Consider the following 14,383-nt stretch of genomic DNA (forward strand, 5'->3'; position numbering starts at 1 on the left):
GCCATTGGTTCACCCTCCAATGGCCGCTGCGGCCGGCACATCGTGCTGATGCAAAGCCAGGAGCCAGGTGCTTCTCCTGGTCTCCCATGGGGTGCAGGGCCCAAGTACTTGGGCCATCCTCCACTGCACTCCCTGGCCACAGCAGAGAGCTGGCCTGGAAGAGGGGCAACCAGGACAGAATCCGGCGCCCCGACCGGAACTAGAACCCGGTGTGCCGGCGCCACAGGCGGAGGATTAGCCTAGTGAGCCATAGCGCCGGCGCTACTCCACTTCTGATCCAGTTTCTTGCTAATGCCTTGGAGGCAGCAGATGATGGCTCAAGTACATAGGTCCCTGTCACCTACATAGGAGGTCCAGATGGAGTTCCTGGCTCCTGATTTCATCCTGGCTCAACCCCCACTGCTGCAGGCATTTGGGGAATGAACCAGTAGATAGGAGACCTCTTTACCTTTCAAATAAAACAATAAATCTTTAAAAAATAAATAAACAAAGTTACCATCTTTGAAACACTCAGTTTCAGAAAGATAAATAACTTGCAGTGGGTCACACAGATAGTAAGAGGTCTAGTTTATCTAGGACTTCAAACTTAAGATTTGTTATCCGGCGCCGGCACACCGGGTTCTAGTCCCTGTCGGGGCGCCGGATTCTGTCCCGGTTGCCCCTCTTCCAGGCCAGCTCTCTGCTATGGCCAGGGAGTGCAGTGGAGGATGGCCCAGGTGCTTGGGCCCTGCACCCCATGGGAGACCAGGAAAAGCACCTGGCTCCTGGCTCCTGCCAGGATCAGCGCGGTGCGCCGGCTGCAGCGGCGGCCATTGGAGGGTGAACCAACGGCAAAGGAAGACCTTTCTCTCTGTCTCTCTCTCTCTCACTGTCCACTCTGCCTGTCAAAAAAAAAAAAAAAAAGATTTGTTATCAAAGTTTTCATTCTCCCTACTGAATCACTCTGCCTCTCATGAGGAATGTGAAACAATGTGGGAATGGGTAAGCAAATTACAAGAATCCAGTCAATTAAATATTGCACAGCCATAAAACATTACCAGTACAAAGGCTGGCACTGTGGTACAGTGGGTTAAGTCACCGCCTTCAGTGCTGGCATCCCATAGGGGCACCACTTGGAGTCCCAGCTGCTCCATTATGGATCCAGTTTGCTGCTAATGGGCCTGATAAAGCAGCAGAAGATGGTCCAAGATCTTGGGCTTCTGCACCCACATGGGAGACCCGGAAAAAACTCCTGGCTCCTGGTTTCAACATGGCCCAGCCCTAGCCATTTAGGGAATGAACCAGTGGATGGAAGATCTTTCTTTTTCTTTTTCTTTTTTTTTTTTTTAAAGATTTTATTTGTTTATTTGAGAGGTAGAGTTACAGACAGTGAGAGGGAGAGACACAGAGAAAGGTCTTTCATCCACTGGTTCACTTCCCAAATGGCCGCAAAGGCCAGTGCTGCGCTGATCCGAAGCCAGGAGCCAGGAGCTTCTTCCGGTCTCCCATATGGATACAGGGGCCCAAGGAGCTGGGCCATCTTCTACTGCTTTCCCAGACCATAGCAGAGAGCTGGATCGGAAGTGGAGCAACCAGGACTCAAACCGGCACCCATATGGGATGCCGGCGCTGCAAGTGGAGTATTAATCCACTGTGCCATGGTGCTGGCCCCATGGAAGATCTTCCTTTCTCTCTCTCTCTCTCTCTCTCCCTCTCTCTCTCTCATTTCTATCTCTCCGCCTTTCAAATAAATAAAATCTTTATAAAAATTACTAACATGATATACTTCATAGCAACACAAAAGCATTTATATAAGAATACAAATACAGAAAGGCAAGACTAGAAAATGAAATAATTGACTTTCCAGGGTGATGAGATTTTAGATAATTTCCTTTCAAACTTATAATTGTCATAATAAAGTTATATTAGATAAGCAAATATACTTAAAATTATAGGATTTCAAACACAGTTTATTAAATGATCATTTACTGTCCTTAGTTTACCAAAAGGAGAAGATTGGGTACACAAAAGCCTTTCCCACAATAGTGGGCTTTGCAATATTAATACCTCTTACATGCCAGTCACTGTGCCTGGAAGTGAGGCATAATTATTCCTCATTTATAAATGAACACTCAAGGCTCATGTAAGCTACTTAAATTGAGAAAAGTCATAAAATTTTCATAAGAATAACCTGAAGAAACTTCTATCATTGTGGTGATATAATCTGTATAAGAATTTACCTCTCACCACCTTACTACAGAATGTGACAGCCTTCAGAACAAGTGCTGTGCTTTCTTCACTTTTGCCTTGTATCATAGAACCAGTAGGGATCCAACAAATATTTTAGTGGATAAATGAAAACGGAACAGTGGGGCTGGCGCTGTGGCACAGTAGGTTAAGCCTCTGCCTGCGGCTCCAGCTTCTCATTTGAATGCTGCTTCGTGTCCCAGATGCTCTTCTTCCAATCCAGCTCTCTGCTATGGCCTAGGAAAGCAGTGGAGGATAGCCCAAGTCCTTGGGCCCCTGCACCCTTGTGGGAGACCTGGAAGAAGCTCCAGGCTACTGGCTTTGGATCGGCCCAGCTCCAGCAGTTGCAGCCATTTGGGATGGAAGACCTCTCTCTCTGTCTCTCCCTCTCTCTATCTGTAACTCTACCTCTCAAATAAATAAATAATGAAAAAGGAATAATGAACTAGTAATGACCTTTGGTGATGGAGCCAGAATAAAAACCTCACCTTTGGGACCAGCGTTATTGGTGTGGCCTATTGGGCTGCTGCCTGCAAAACCAGCATCCCATGCAGGCACTAGTTCAGGTCTCAGCTGCTGCATTTCAGATCCAGCTCTCCGCTAACACACCTGAGAAGGCAGAGGAAGATGGCCCAAGTGGTTGGGTCCCTGCACCCATGTGGGAGACCTGGAAGAAGCTCCTGATTCCTAGCTTTGGCTTGACCCAGCCTTGGCTGTTGCAGCCATTTAGGGAGTGAACCAGCAAATGGAGGATCTCTGTCTGTCTGTCTGTCTCTCTCTATATATATATCTGTAATTTTGCCTTTCAGGTAAATAAAATAAAATCTTTAAAAAAATTTTTAAAAAACCTCATTCTTCATGATTCCAAATACAGTCCTCTTTGTGCTATTACCTATCCATTTTAGATCCAAGAATTCACTTGTTGATCATAGAATTGTAAGGATAACAGAGTACAACATATGCAAAAACACCTGACTTATAGAAGGGAGCCATAAAATGTTAATTCTCTCTCCTTAAAACTGAAAGGGAGAAGGAGTGACAGTGAAAAATAGGATTTTTAAGCTCTAGTGATGGGAACTGAGAGCTAGCAGGGCACGCAGATTTACAACCAAGCTTGTAGAACTTGAGCTTTGCAGAGTCCAATACTCTACCTTGGGAACCAGAGTTCCTGCATTCACAAAAGGAGCATGGCCACTGATCATCAGGAACTAGCAGGCAATGATTAGCACCCTCAACTTATCTATAGGTTTAGTTTTGTCAAGTTAGTGACACAGAGAATGTGATTTATGAAACTGGAATTTTTAGTGTGAGTGCCTCAAGGGCAGGGCCATGTCTATCTTCTTGTGGCAAAAACAGAAATAAATGGGTGCTCAATAAATATATGAAGATTACAGAGAAAACTACTAGTCTAAGCACAAATGAGTAAACTGAACACACACCCCCAAACTCCAGCTCCATGGCAGAGGTATCTATGCCTCCTTAGCCAAAGTTAAGGCTGAGGAATTCAGAATAGTGTAAAACAGTTTCAGAGCTGGTCTTGAGTAGGATGGGAGGTGAGATAAGAATAAATGTGAGGTTGGCGCTGTGGTGTAGTGGGTTAAGCCACCACCTGCAGTGCCGGAATCCCGTATGGGCACCCATTTGAGTCCCAGCTGCTCCACTTCTGATCCAACTCTCTGCTATGGGCTGGGAAAGCAGTAGAAGATGGTCCAAGTCCTTGGGCTCCTGCACCCACATGGAAGACCCAGAAGAAGCTCCTGGCTTCAAATCAGCACAGCTCTGGCCGCTGTGGTAATTTGGGGAGTGAATCAGCAGATGGAAGACCTCTCTCTCTCTCTACCTCTGCCTCTCTGTGTGACTCTGACTTTCAAATAAATAAATAAATCTTAAAAAAAAATGTAAGGGCGATTGGGATAGCTAGCTGATGATATACACAGTAATATTATTGAAGCAGAAAACACAATGCTGCTTGCAGGTAAAAGAGGGATAAGGAAAGCTTGAAGAGTGATCATAACAGCTATAAGGGAATGGAAAGAATTAGTCTTCTCTTTACAGTGCTCCATTGGAGGCTACGGTGGGAGAAAGATAAAAATGAGATCCTTGACAATGTGTCCTACACCTAAAGTCACCCTAGGCTGATCTGTTTGAAACTTCCTATTTCAAATATTCAAAAAAAGTTTAATTTTTAAAAAATATTTATTTATTTATTTGAAAGGCAGAGCTACAGTGAGAGAGAAAAAGGGAAGGACAGAAAGAAAGATCTTCCATCTGCTAGTTCACTCCCCAAATGGCCACAATGACCAAGACTGGGCCAGGCCAAAGCCAGGATCCAGGAGCCACCTCCGGGTCTCCCATGTGGGTCTAAGAGCCCAAGCACTTGGGCCATCCTCCAGTGCTTTTCCAGGCACATTAGCAAGGAGCTGGATTAGCATGGGACATGGAGCAGCGGGGACTCAAACTGACACCCATACTGGATGCTGGCACTGCCAGCAGCAGCTTAACCTGCTGTGTCACAGTGCTGGCCTTCAAAACATTTTTGACAAACTTTTTCATAAAATTTGGAGTGAGAGTTTGGCCTAGCAGTTTAGACTCTGGTTGGGATGCCTGCATCACATATCAGAGAGCCTTGGTTCAAGTCCTCAATCCAATTCCAATTCCAGCTTCCTAATAACATGCAGCTTCAGAAGCAACAGATCATTGCTCAAGTGGTTGAGTGCCTGCCACCCAAGCAGGAGACCTGGATTAAGTTCCCAGACCCCAGCTTAGGCCTGGCCCACTCACAGCCACTGTGGGTATTTGGAGAGTGAACAAATGGGAGCTCTCCTTCTCTGTCTCTTAAATAAACAAAAATTTAAAAAATCTGTTTTCATTAAATTTAGCTTTTTTTCACTAAAGGTAATTGTTTAACTTGCAAATAAGTGGTCTTCATTCTTATATCCAAAAAACATAAGATTTTTACTCTAAACAATGTCAAATGTAGAGGGACAAATACTATTGAAGCTAAGAAAAGTGTTAACAATTCTGTTCTGAGGCATGTGCGAATTGCACTGCTTTACATAAAACTTTTTATCTCCCTGCCCCTCACTTTTATTTTATCATCCTGTAAAATGAGTAAAAAATCCTTTCCTAGGCTACCAAAAGTATTCTGAAGATCAAGTGAGATTTCGAAGTATTTGTAATTTTCAGGTTTAGTATAAATATAAATTGTTGTTGGTATTCAGAAAAGCTGAGGAGAAAGGACAATAAGAAAGGAAGGAAGAAGTGTTAAAGTGAAAAAGTGAGGACTCCCTACAGAGCACTGTTTCCGGTAGCTGCAAGTCTACACTTCTGCAGCTTGATGCCACGTGTGTGTAACGCTTTGTATGTAAAAATGAAAGATAAAAGACACCCTAGCCCTGTACATTGTCACTGAAGACTATTTTATTACTGCATTTCTTTTAAGTATAACAATCTAAACAAAATTGAAATTCATGTCCTAAGATATAAAAATTTTAAACTTCAGCTTCATCAAAAAAAATCTGCATACCAACAAGCACCCATTTAAACTTACAGTTCAATGATTTTTCACAAAGTTGTACAACTGTGTAATACCACCTCTGATAGTTCATTTTAGGTGTCAATTTGAGTGGATGAAGGATTATCCAGAGAACTGGTAAAGATTTATTTGTGAATGTGTTTGTGAGGGTGTTCATCGAGGAGATTAGTACTTGAATCAATGAGCTGAATGGAGAAGGCTTGTTCTCCGTATGGGCAGGCACCAGCCAGTCTACTGGGGATCCCGAGAGTACAAAAAGGTGGTTTCCTCTCTCTCCCGGGGAGCTGGGTTACTTCCTCCTCTCTTATCCTTGGACAGCTGAAATCCAAGTTCTCCAGTCTTTGCCCTCACACTGAGAGTTACACCTCAGCTTCCCTGGTTGTGAGGCTGGGATCTCCAGGTTGTGGATGGCCTGTTATAGAACTTCTCAGCCTCCATAGTCGCATGAACCAATTCATGTAGTTAATTCCCTCTTTACCTATCTACCTATCATTGCTTTGGTGTCTCTGGAGAACCCTCACATATCACCATAATCAACACACATAACATGTCAAAAATCCTTGCCCATTCTAATGCCTTGAAGCATTTCCCCTATATTTTCCTTTTTTTCTAAAGATTTGTTTGTTTAAAGGCAGAGTTACAGAGAAAGGTGAGAGAGAGAAATTTTCCATCCACTTTTTCACTCCCCAAATGGTCACAACAACTGTGGCTGGGCCAGGCTAAAGGAGCTTCTTTTTGGTCTCCCACCTGAGTTCAGGGACCTGGGAGTTGGACCATCTTCCATTGCTTTCCCAAGCATATTAGCAGGGAGCTGGATTGGAAGTGGAGCAGCTGGGACCAGTGCCCATATGTGATGCTGGCACTGCAGGCTACAGCTTAATCTGCTGCACCATAGCGCGAACCCCCGTATATATTCTTATAGTAGTCTCAAAGTTCCAGGTCTTACATTTAGATCTTTAATCCATTTTGAATTGATTTTTGCATATAGTGAGAGGTAAGGGTCTGATTTCATTTTTCTGCATGTAGATATCCAATTTTTCCAGCACCATTTATTGAAGACTGTCCTTTTCCCAATACATATTCCAGCACCTTTGTCAAAGATTATTTAGTTGTTTATTGCAGCACTGTTTGTAACAGCCAAGAAATGAGAATAATGTGTCATATACACACAACAGAATACTACTCAGCCGTAAAAAGATTGAAATTTTGTCATTTGCAACAACATGGATAAAACTGGAAATCACTAAGTGAAGTAACTCAAGCACAGATAGACAAGTGTAACTTGATCTCATTCATATGTGGAGTCTAATAAACAAAAGGTAATATCATAGAAGTTAAAATTATGATAGCTCCTTCAGGTAGGCATTGGTCATAGCAGTTAAGAAGCTGCTTGGAACACTCATATCCTATATCAGAGTGTCTGGACTCAAATCCTGGCTTTGCCCCTAATTCCAGTTTCCTGATAATGTACAGCCAGGCGATGGCTCAAGGACCTGGGTCCCTCCCACCCATGTGGAAGACCTACATTGAGTTCTGAGCTCCTGGCATCAGCCTGGCCCAACTCAGGCTGTTGTAGGCATTTAGGGAGTGAACCAGTGGTGGGAAACCTCTCTGTGTCTATTTCTCTCTTTCTCTCTGAGTTTCAAACAAATAAAGTAAATAAATAAATAATTTAAAAAGTATAATGGGGGTTCCAAAGATTGTGGAGGGAATGGGTGAGGAAGACATGGAGAAAGCTTGGTTAATGGCTACTAAATTGTACCTAGATAAGAGTGAGAAGTTTAGGTTCCATTGCATAGTAGGATAAATATAGATAATGTTAATTACTGTATATTTCTCTCTACTAAATAAAAATCTAGAAAAAAGGATTTTGGGGGCTGGTACTGTGGCATAGTGGGTAAAGCCACTGCCTGCATGCCGGCTTCCCATATGGATGCCAGTTCAAGTCCTGGCTGCTCCACTTCCAATCCAGCTTTCTGCTATGGCCTGGGAGAGCAGTGGATGATGGCCCAAGTCCTTGGGTCCCTGCACCCACGTGAGAGACCTGGAAGAAGCTCCTGGTTCCTGGCTTTAGATCAGCACAGCTCCAGCCATCTGCAGAGTAAACCAGTGGATGGAAGACCTCTCTCTCTTTCTCTGTCACTCTGCCTTTCAAATAAATGAATAAATCTTAAAAAAAAAAAAAGGGGAAGGAATAAAGTGGGTTACCCATCCAAAGTATTACAGACCCTGGCTAATATGCCTCAGCATGAATGAACATATATTGAGGATGTTAAAGAGGCGAATGAAGTACAAAGTTAAATAGGCTGCTAAGAGAATACTGAAGAGGCCTGTTGAAGGCTTACTCTGGGCAACATCTTGGAGATAGCACCCTGTGGGTTTGGAGTGCTCTACAATGTAATTCTGTGCTGAACTACTCTGGAAAGTTTTCCCAAGTAGCTAGAATGCAAGGGGCTGGAGGAAAAAAGGCAAAAATTTAACTCTCCTCCTCCTCCTCCTTTTAATTTTTTTTTTTTTTTTTTTGACAGGCAGAGTGGAAAGTGAGAGAGAGAGACAGAGAGAAAGGTCTTCCTTTGCCGTTGGTTCACCCTCCAATGGGCCGGCGCGCTGCGGCCAGCGCACCGCGCTGATCCGATGGCAGGAGCCAGGAGCCAGGTGCTTTTCCTGGTCTCCCATGGGGTGCAGGGCCCAAGCACCTGGGCCATCCTCCACTGCACTCCCGGGCCACAGCAGAGAGCTGGCCTGGAAGAGGGGCAACCGGGACAGAATCCAGCGCCCCAACCGGGACTAGAACCCGGTGTGCCGGCGCCGCTAGGCGGAGGATTAGCCTAGTGAGCCGCGGCGCCGGCCCCTCCTTTTAATATGAAAGGTAAAGAGACAGAGATATATGGATAGACACACAGAGAGAGCTCTCAGCCACTGAGCCACTCCTCAAATGACTGTGATGGCCAGGACTAGGTAAAGTCCAAAGCAATGAGTCAGAAATTCAACTGAAATTTCCCACAAGGGTGGGAGAGACCCAATCACCTGAGCTATGACTGCCTGCCTCCCAGGATGCACATTAGCAGGAAGATGGAGTTAGGAGCCAGAGGCAGGAATAGAACCGAGACACCCCAATATGGGATGAGGATATTTTTTTAAAGATTTATTTTATTTATTTGAAAGACAGAATTACAGAGAGAGGTAGAGACAGAGAGGTCTTCCATCTGCTGGTTTACTCCCCAGATGGCCGCAATGGCTGGAGCTATGCCGATCCAAAGGCAGGAGCCAGGAGCTTCTTCCAGGTCTCCCACATGGGTGCAGGGATCCAAGGACTTGGGCCATCTTCCACTGCTATCCCAGGCCATAGCAGAGAGCTGGACTGGAAGTAGAGCAGCCTGGACTAGAACCAGTGCCTATATGGGATGCTGGTGCTTCAGGCCAGGGTGTTAACCTGCTGCGCCACAGTGCTGGCCCCGCGATGAAGATATCTTAACTGCTAGGCCAAATGCCCATCCCAGACTTGTTATACCAGTGAACCAGAGGGCAAAAAAAAAAAAAAAAGTATTTACTATAAGAGTGAGTATAATCAACCCTTATTAACATGATGCTTATGAACTCAGAGATGATGGTTAACAGCCAATTCTAGCAACCACAGCCCAGCCAGGGTATGAAAACCAAGACCTCTTGGGTATAAAGGTTTGGGTTGCTCCCAGATTAACCAGAATTTTGGCTGAGAATAAGGGAAGTCTGCTAAAAATTGGATTTAATGGAGATTATATAATTAAGTGAGTCAGTGATGCAAGGAGTAGAGTTTCTGGTCCAATTCTTGCAGACCACTACAAAACCTACTGGCTTCAAATTTCAACTTTGACTTTGGTGATAGTTCTCCTTAGGTTTCAACATCTATTCTGTTTAGAGACAATCCTCCATAACTCTATCCTGTTTCAGCATGTTTTATGTCAACTTTTGCACCAGACCATCTTTTTAAGAATGTTTGTGTAGCAAACAGTCTTGGAAGATAGCGATACTGTCTCTCTCTGGGGTTGGGCAGGTTTCCTAAGTTCAGGATTCCTCAGTGGTAACAGGAATCCACTACAGGCGCGGTATCCACCTCCGTCTGCCTGGGATACATGAGGGCAAGGGAAACTGATGTGACAATGAAGCGTGTGCTGCTTGCTGAGTGAACAAGTCCTTTGTCTCTGCCCGAGGATTCTTGTACCCTCTGTCAACATCCATGAAACTGTGGCTTCTTCCTGTGTTTGCAAAAGCTTGTAAAAACAGTTCTTGGCATAGACACATGCAACTGTCTGTGTGATTGGGCCTTACCTCAGGCGTGAGCCACAGGCCTCTCACTTCTTACTTCAGAGTATCCATGAAGCCATACCATGTATACCCACAGAAACATGCTCGAATCTTCTGCATATCCAAGCCGGAAGTGTGGGGAAGTTAACAATCCATGAGATAACCTTTGACCAGTGGCGAATGAGAACTGAAACTTTCCTCTTTCTTACCGTGGTCAGATGTTCTGAGACACATTTCACAAATCTCCTCACAATCTTACAGGATCAAACACCCTATCCCCCTTAGCAGTAGAAAACTAAAACCTTTCCTTGTATTAGCTATTTCACCTTTCTAGTTTCATTTTGCCTGCACCACAATCCTCCATTATGTCTCAAATTCTACTTTTGTGGAAGCCCAGAGTGTTACAATGGAACTTTCAATGCAGTAGCAAGATGACTTAAAGTTATAAACCTAAGTGACTTAGAGATGCCCTTACAATAAGACAGCAACGCAGCAGGAAGAACACGTTTGCTACGGAGAACATTTAATCTAAGGTATTTGTATACATCCTTGTGGTGCCCAGTGCACAGGAGATGATGCTGACCTAGATATCAGGTAGAAGCTAGATCTTCCATATAGCAAACACAGATTGAAACTCTACTACATGGGGGCTGGCATTGTGGCATAACAGGTAAAGTCGTCACCTACAGTGCTGGCATCCCATATGGGTGCTAGTTCATGTCCCAGCTGCTCCACTTCTTCTTCTTCTTTTTTTTTTTTTTTTTTAACTTTAAACACATTTTTATTACACAAAGGTGTCATATCATTGTAACACTTGCTCCACTTCTGATCCAGCTCTCTGCTATGGTCTGGGAGGGAAGTGGAGGATGGCCCAAGCCCTTGAGCCCCTGCACCCACATGGGAGACCTTGAGGAAGCTCCAGGCTACTTGCTTCTGATAGGCCCATCTATTGCTGTTGCAGCCATTTGGGGAGTGAACCAGTCTCTGTCTCTCTCTCTCTCTCTCCCTCTTCTCTCTCTCTGCTTCTGCCTCTGTCTTTCAAAGAATTAAAAAAAGGGGGAGAAGACAGGTACTGCATCAATAGAAGGAGCACTTAATAATTATTTACCTTTTCTTTGCATGTTTCTAAGCTGGACTTTGTTTTGACGGAAACAGATGAAATAGTCATTGTCTTTATTTCAAGGTACTCAAAATCGAGTAGAGATGATGTTTTTATATAACAGAGAGTTGGGAATAAGAAATATTCTTAAAAGAAGTAGAAGTGGGTTCCCATTTGAGAATAGGGAGTTACCACTTTTAACAGATATCAAGGATGGCTGAATGGAGGAGCTGGTACCTGAGCTGGGCTTTGGACAACCAAAACATGCAACAACAATATGATAAGGGCGGAACATTCAAGCAGTGGGGATGATAAAGGTTCAGAAATGGAAGAGAGCATGAATTGGAAAATTTGGTAGTTAGGATCTTTGGTTACAAATATCCCTTTAGTGTAAGTGATACAGATTTATTCTAAAGCTATGTGGGAACATAAAACAGACAAAAATCTCAATCATGTAGGACTGAGTCCTTACAAGGTTTTACATTCGGTTTGAGCTGTAGATGCAAGTCAGCTCAAGGAATGAGGCATTTTGGCTGGATCACTTTCTGTGGTTGTTGGGGATGCTCTCCTTGCGTGTGCTACTCCTGCTACTGCCACTCATCCCCTCTGCGCTTCTCAGTATTCAAGACTTCTACCTATTCCAGGTGTCTGCTACATCACAGCTTCTAGTTACTGCTTTTCCTCTGTGTGCCCTTCAGCTTCTGACCCTGCTATTAACCACATTACCATCTGGGTCTGAACGTCATTCTTTGCAAGAGAACATTTTATTGATCTGGTTAATTATTATCATTCTTATTGAACAAGTCCCTTGGGCAATTGGCTAGACTATAAATAGACTGCCTTGGGTCATATGGGTGTTTCAAAAGTGACAGAGTCCTATAGAATAGAACAAGGTGACAGATGGAGCTGTGGGAACAGAAAGCACTGCTCCAATACTAGGATCTTAGGAATAAAAAAGGAATACACCTGGGACAAGACAATGATAGCTATAAGTGTTAAGATAAGTCTTTGATACTTATTAGAGTAGGGCACTAGTTCTCAACCTCATCAGACTCCTTTTTGTAATCTTTCTACTTTTATATTTTTAAAATTTTTATTAATTTTATTTGAGAGGCAGAGTATTGAGGCATAGCAGGTTAAGCTGCCACTTAGAATGCCTGCATTCCAAATCTAGAGTGCCTGGGATCAAGTCCTTCCTCCACTTCTGATTCAACTTTCTGCTAATGTGCCTGGGAAGCATTGAATGATGGCTCAAGTATTTGGTTTCTTGCCACCCACCTGGGAGATTGAATGGAGTTCATGGCTCCTCACTGAGGTCTATTCCAGCCTTTACATTTGCAGGTATTTGGGGAATGAACCAGCTGATGGAAGAACTTTCTCTTTGTCTCTCCCTCCCGCTCTGTCACTCTGCCTTTCAAATAAATAAATAACTTAGGGAAGAAGAAAGCAACAGAGAACAAGGGGTTGACACTGTGGCCATAGTAGGTTAAGCTGCTAATTGTGACACCAGCATCCCATATAAGCACCAGTTCAAGTTCCAACTACTTCAAATCTAGTTCCCTGCTAACGCATATTAGGAAAGCAGCAGAAAATGGCCCAAGTGCTTGGACCCCTGCACCCACATGGGAGACCAGATGGAATTCCAGGCTCCTGGATTTGGCCTGGCTCAGTTCAGTCCACTGAGGCCATTTGGGGAGAGAACCAGGAAACTGAGGATCTCTCTCTCTCTCTCTTTCTCTGTCACTCTGCCTTTCAAGTAAATAAAAATTTAAGTGGGAGTTAAACAAAGAGAGATCTTCCATCTGCTTTCTGGTTCATTCCCCAAATGCCCACAATAGCCAAGGCTGGGACAAGCCAAAGCCAGGAACTTTCTCTGGGTCTCTCAAGTGGGTGGTAGGGGCCTAAACACTTGGACCACCCTCTGCTGCTTTTCCCAGGCCATTAGCAGGGAGCTGGATTGCAAGTAGAGCAGCTGAGATGTGAACCAGTGCCTATATGGGATGCCAGCAGGGCAGGCAGTGGTTTTACCAGCTATACCACAGCACCGGCTCCCAGAATAGATATTTTACAAAATAAAATAGAATAACGATCCTTGGAGTGGGCATTTGGTACAGCAGCTAAGAAACTGCTTGGGACACCTGTATCCTGTATCAGACTGAGTTTGTCTTGGCTCTGCTTCTGATTCCAGCTTCCTGCTAATGCACACCCTGGGCGGCAGCAGATCACAGCTCAAGGACTTGGGCACCTGCCCATCCACAAGAGAGATTTGGGTGGAGTCCCTGTAGCCTAGCTTTTTTTTTTTTTTTTTTTTTTTTTGGCAGTCAGAGTGGACAGTGAGAGAGAGAGAGACAGAGAGAAAGGTCTTCCTTTGCTGTTGGTTCACCCTCCAATGGCCGCCGCGGCTGGCGCGCTGCGGCCGGCGCACCGCGCTGATCCGATGGCAGGAGCCAGGAGCCAGGTGCTTTTCCTGGTCTCCCATGGGGTGCAGGGCCCAAGCACCTGGGCCATCCTCCACTGCACTCCCTGGCCACAGCAGAGGGCTGGCCTGGAAGAGGGGCAACCGGGACAGAATCCGGCGCCCCAACCGGGACTAGAACCCGGTGTGCCGGCGCCGCTAGGCGGAGGATTAGCCTAGTGAGCCGCGGCGCCGGCTGTAGCCTAGCTTTAAACTGGCTCAGCACTGAATATTGCTGCCATTTGAGGGGAATGAACCAGTGAGTGCGCAAGTGCTCTATCTCTGCCTTTCAAATAAATGAAAATAAATCAATAAAATCTTAATGATTCTGAAGATCTTTGAGGCACGGGCAAATGTTTATGTGAGGTTAGTGAAAACAGTAACATAGAAAATGACAGCTCTAATGTAGCTATATAAAAATCTCTTCTTGTGAACAATAACAAAAAATGTAGGGAGAGAAGCAAAAGCAATTGTGGTTTTGGTTCAAGAGCTGCAATTAGGTTTTCCTTTTTTTCCAGAATACTCCACAGTATAGTGGCTTATTGTCTAAAAAAGAATTTTGAACAAAACCTATTAAATATTATTTTATAAATTTGGGTTCCGGTCTCAGCAGTGTAGGAGCAGGGAGAAGCATCCGCTGGGTTCTGGTCCCTTTGGACCGAGTTCATCAGGGACCCATGGGAAGTACTCTGTATGGAAGTTTTGGTCCTACACTACAAAAAATAATAATTGTGTGTTTTAATTATCACCTATTGCATTTTGGAACTGAGTCAGGCAAATCATT

Source organism: Oryctolagus cuniculus, chromosome 1 (assembly GCF_964237555.1).
Source record: "Oryctolagus cuniculus chromosome 1, mOryCun1.1, whole genome shotgun sequence".
Lineage (NCBI taxonomy): Eukaryota > Metazoa > Chordata > Mammalia > Lagomorpha > Leporidae > Oryctolagus > Oryctolagus cuniculus.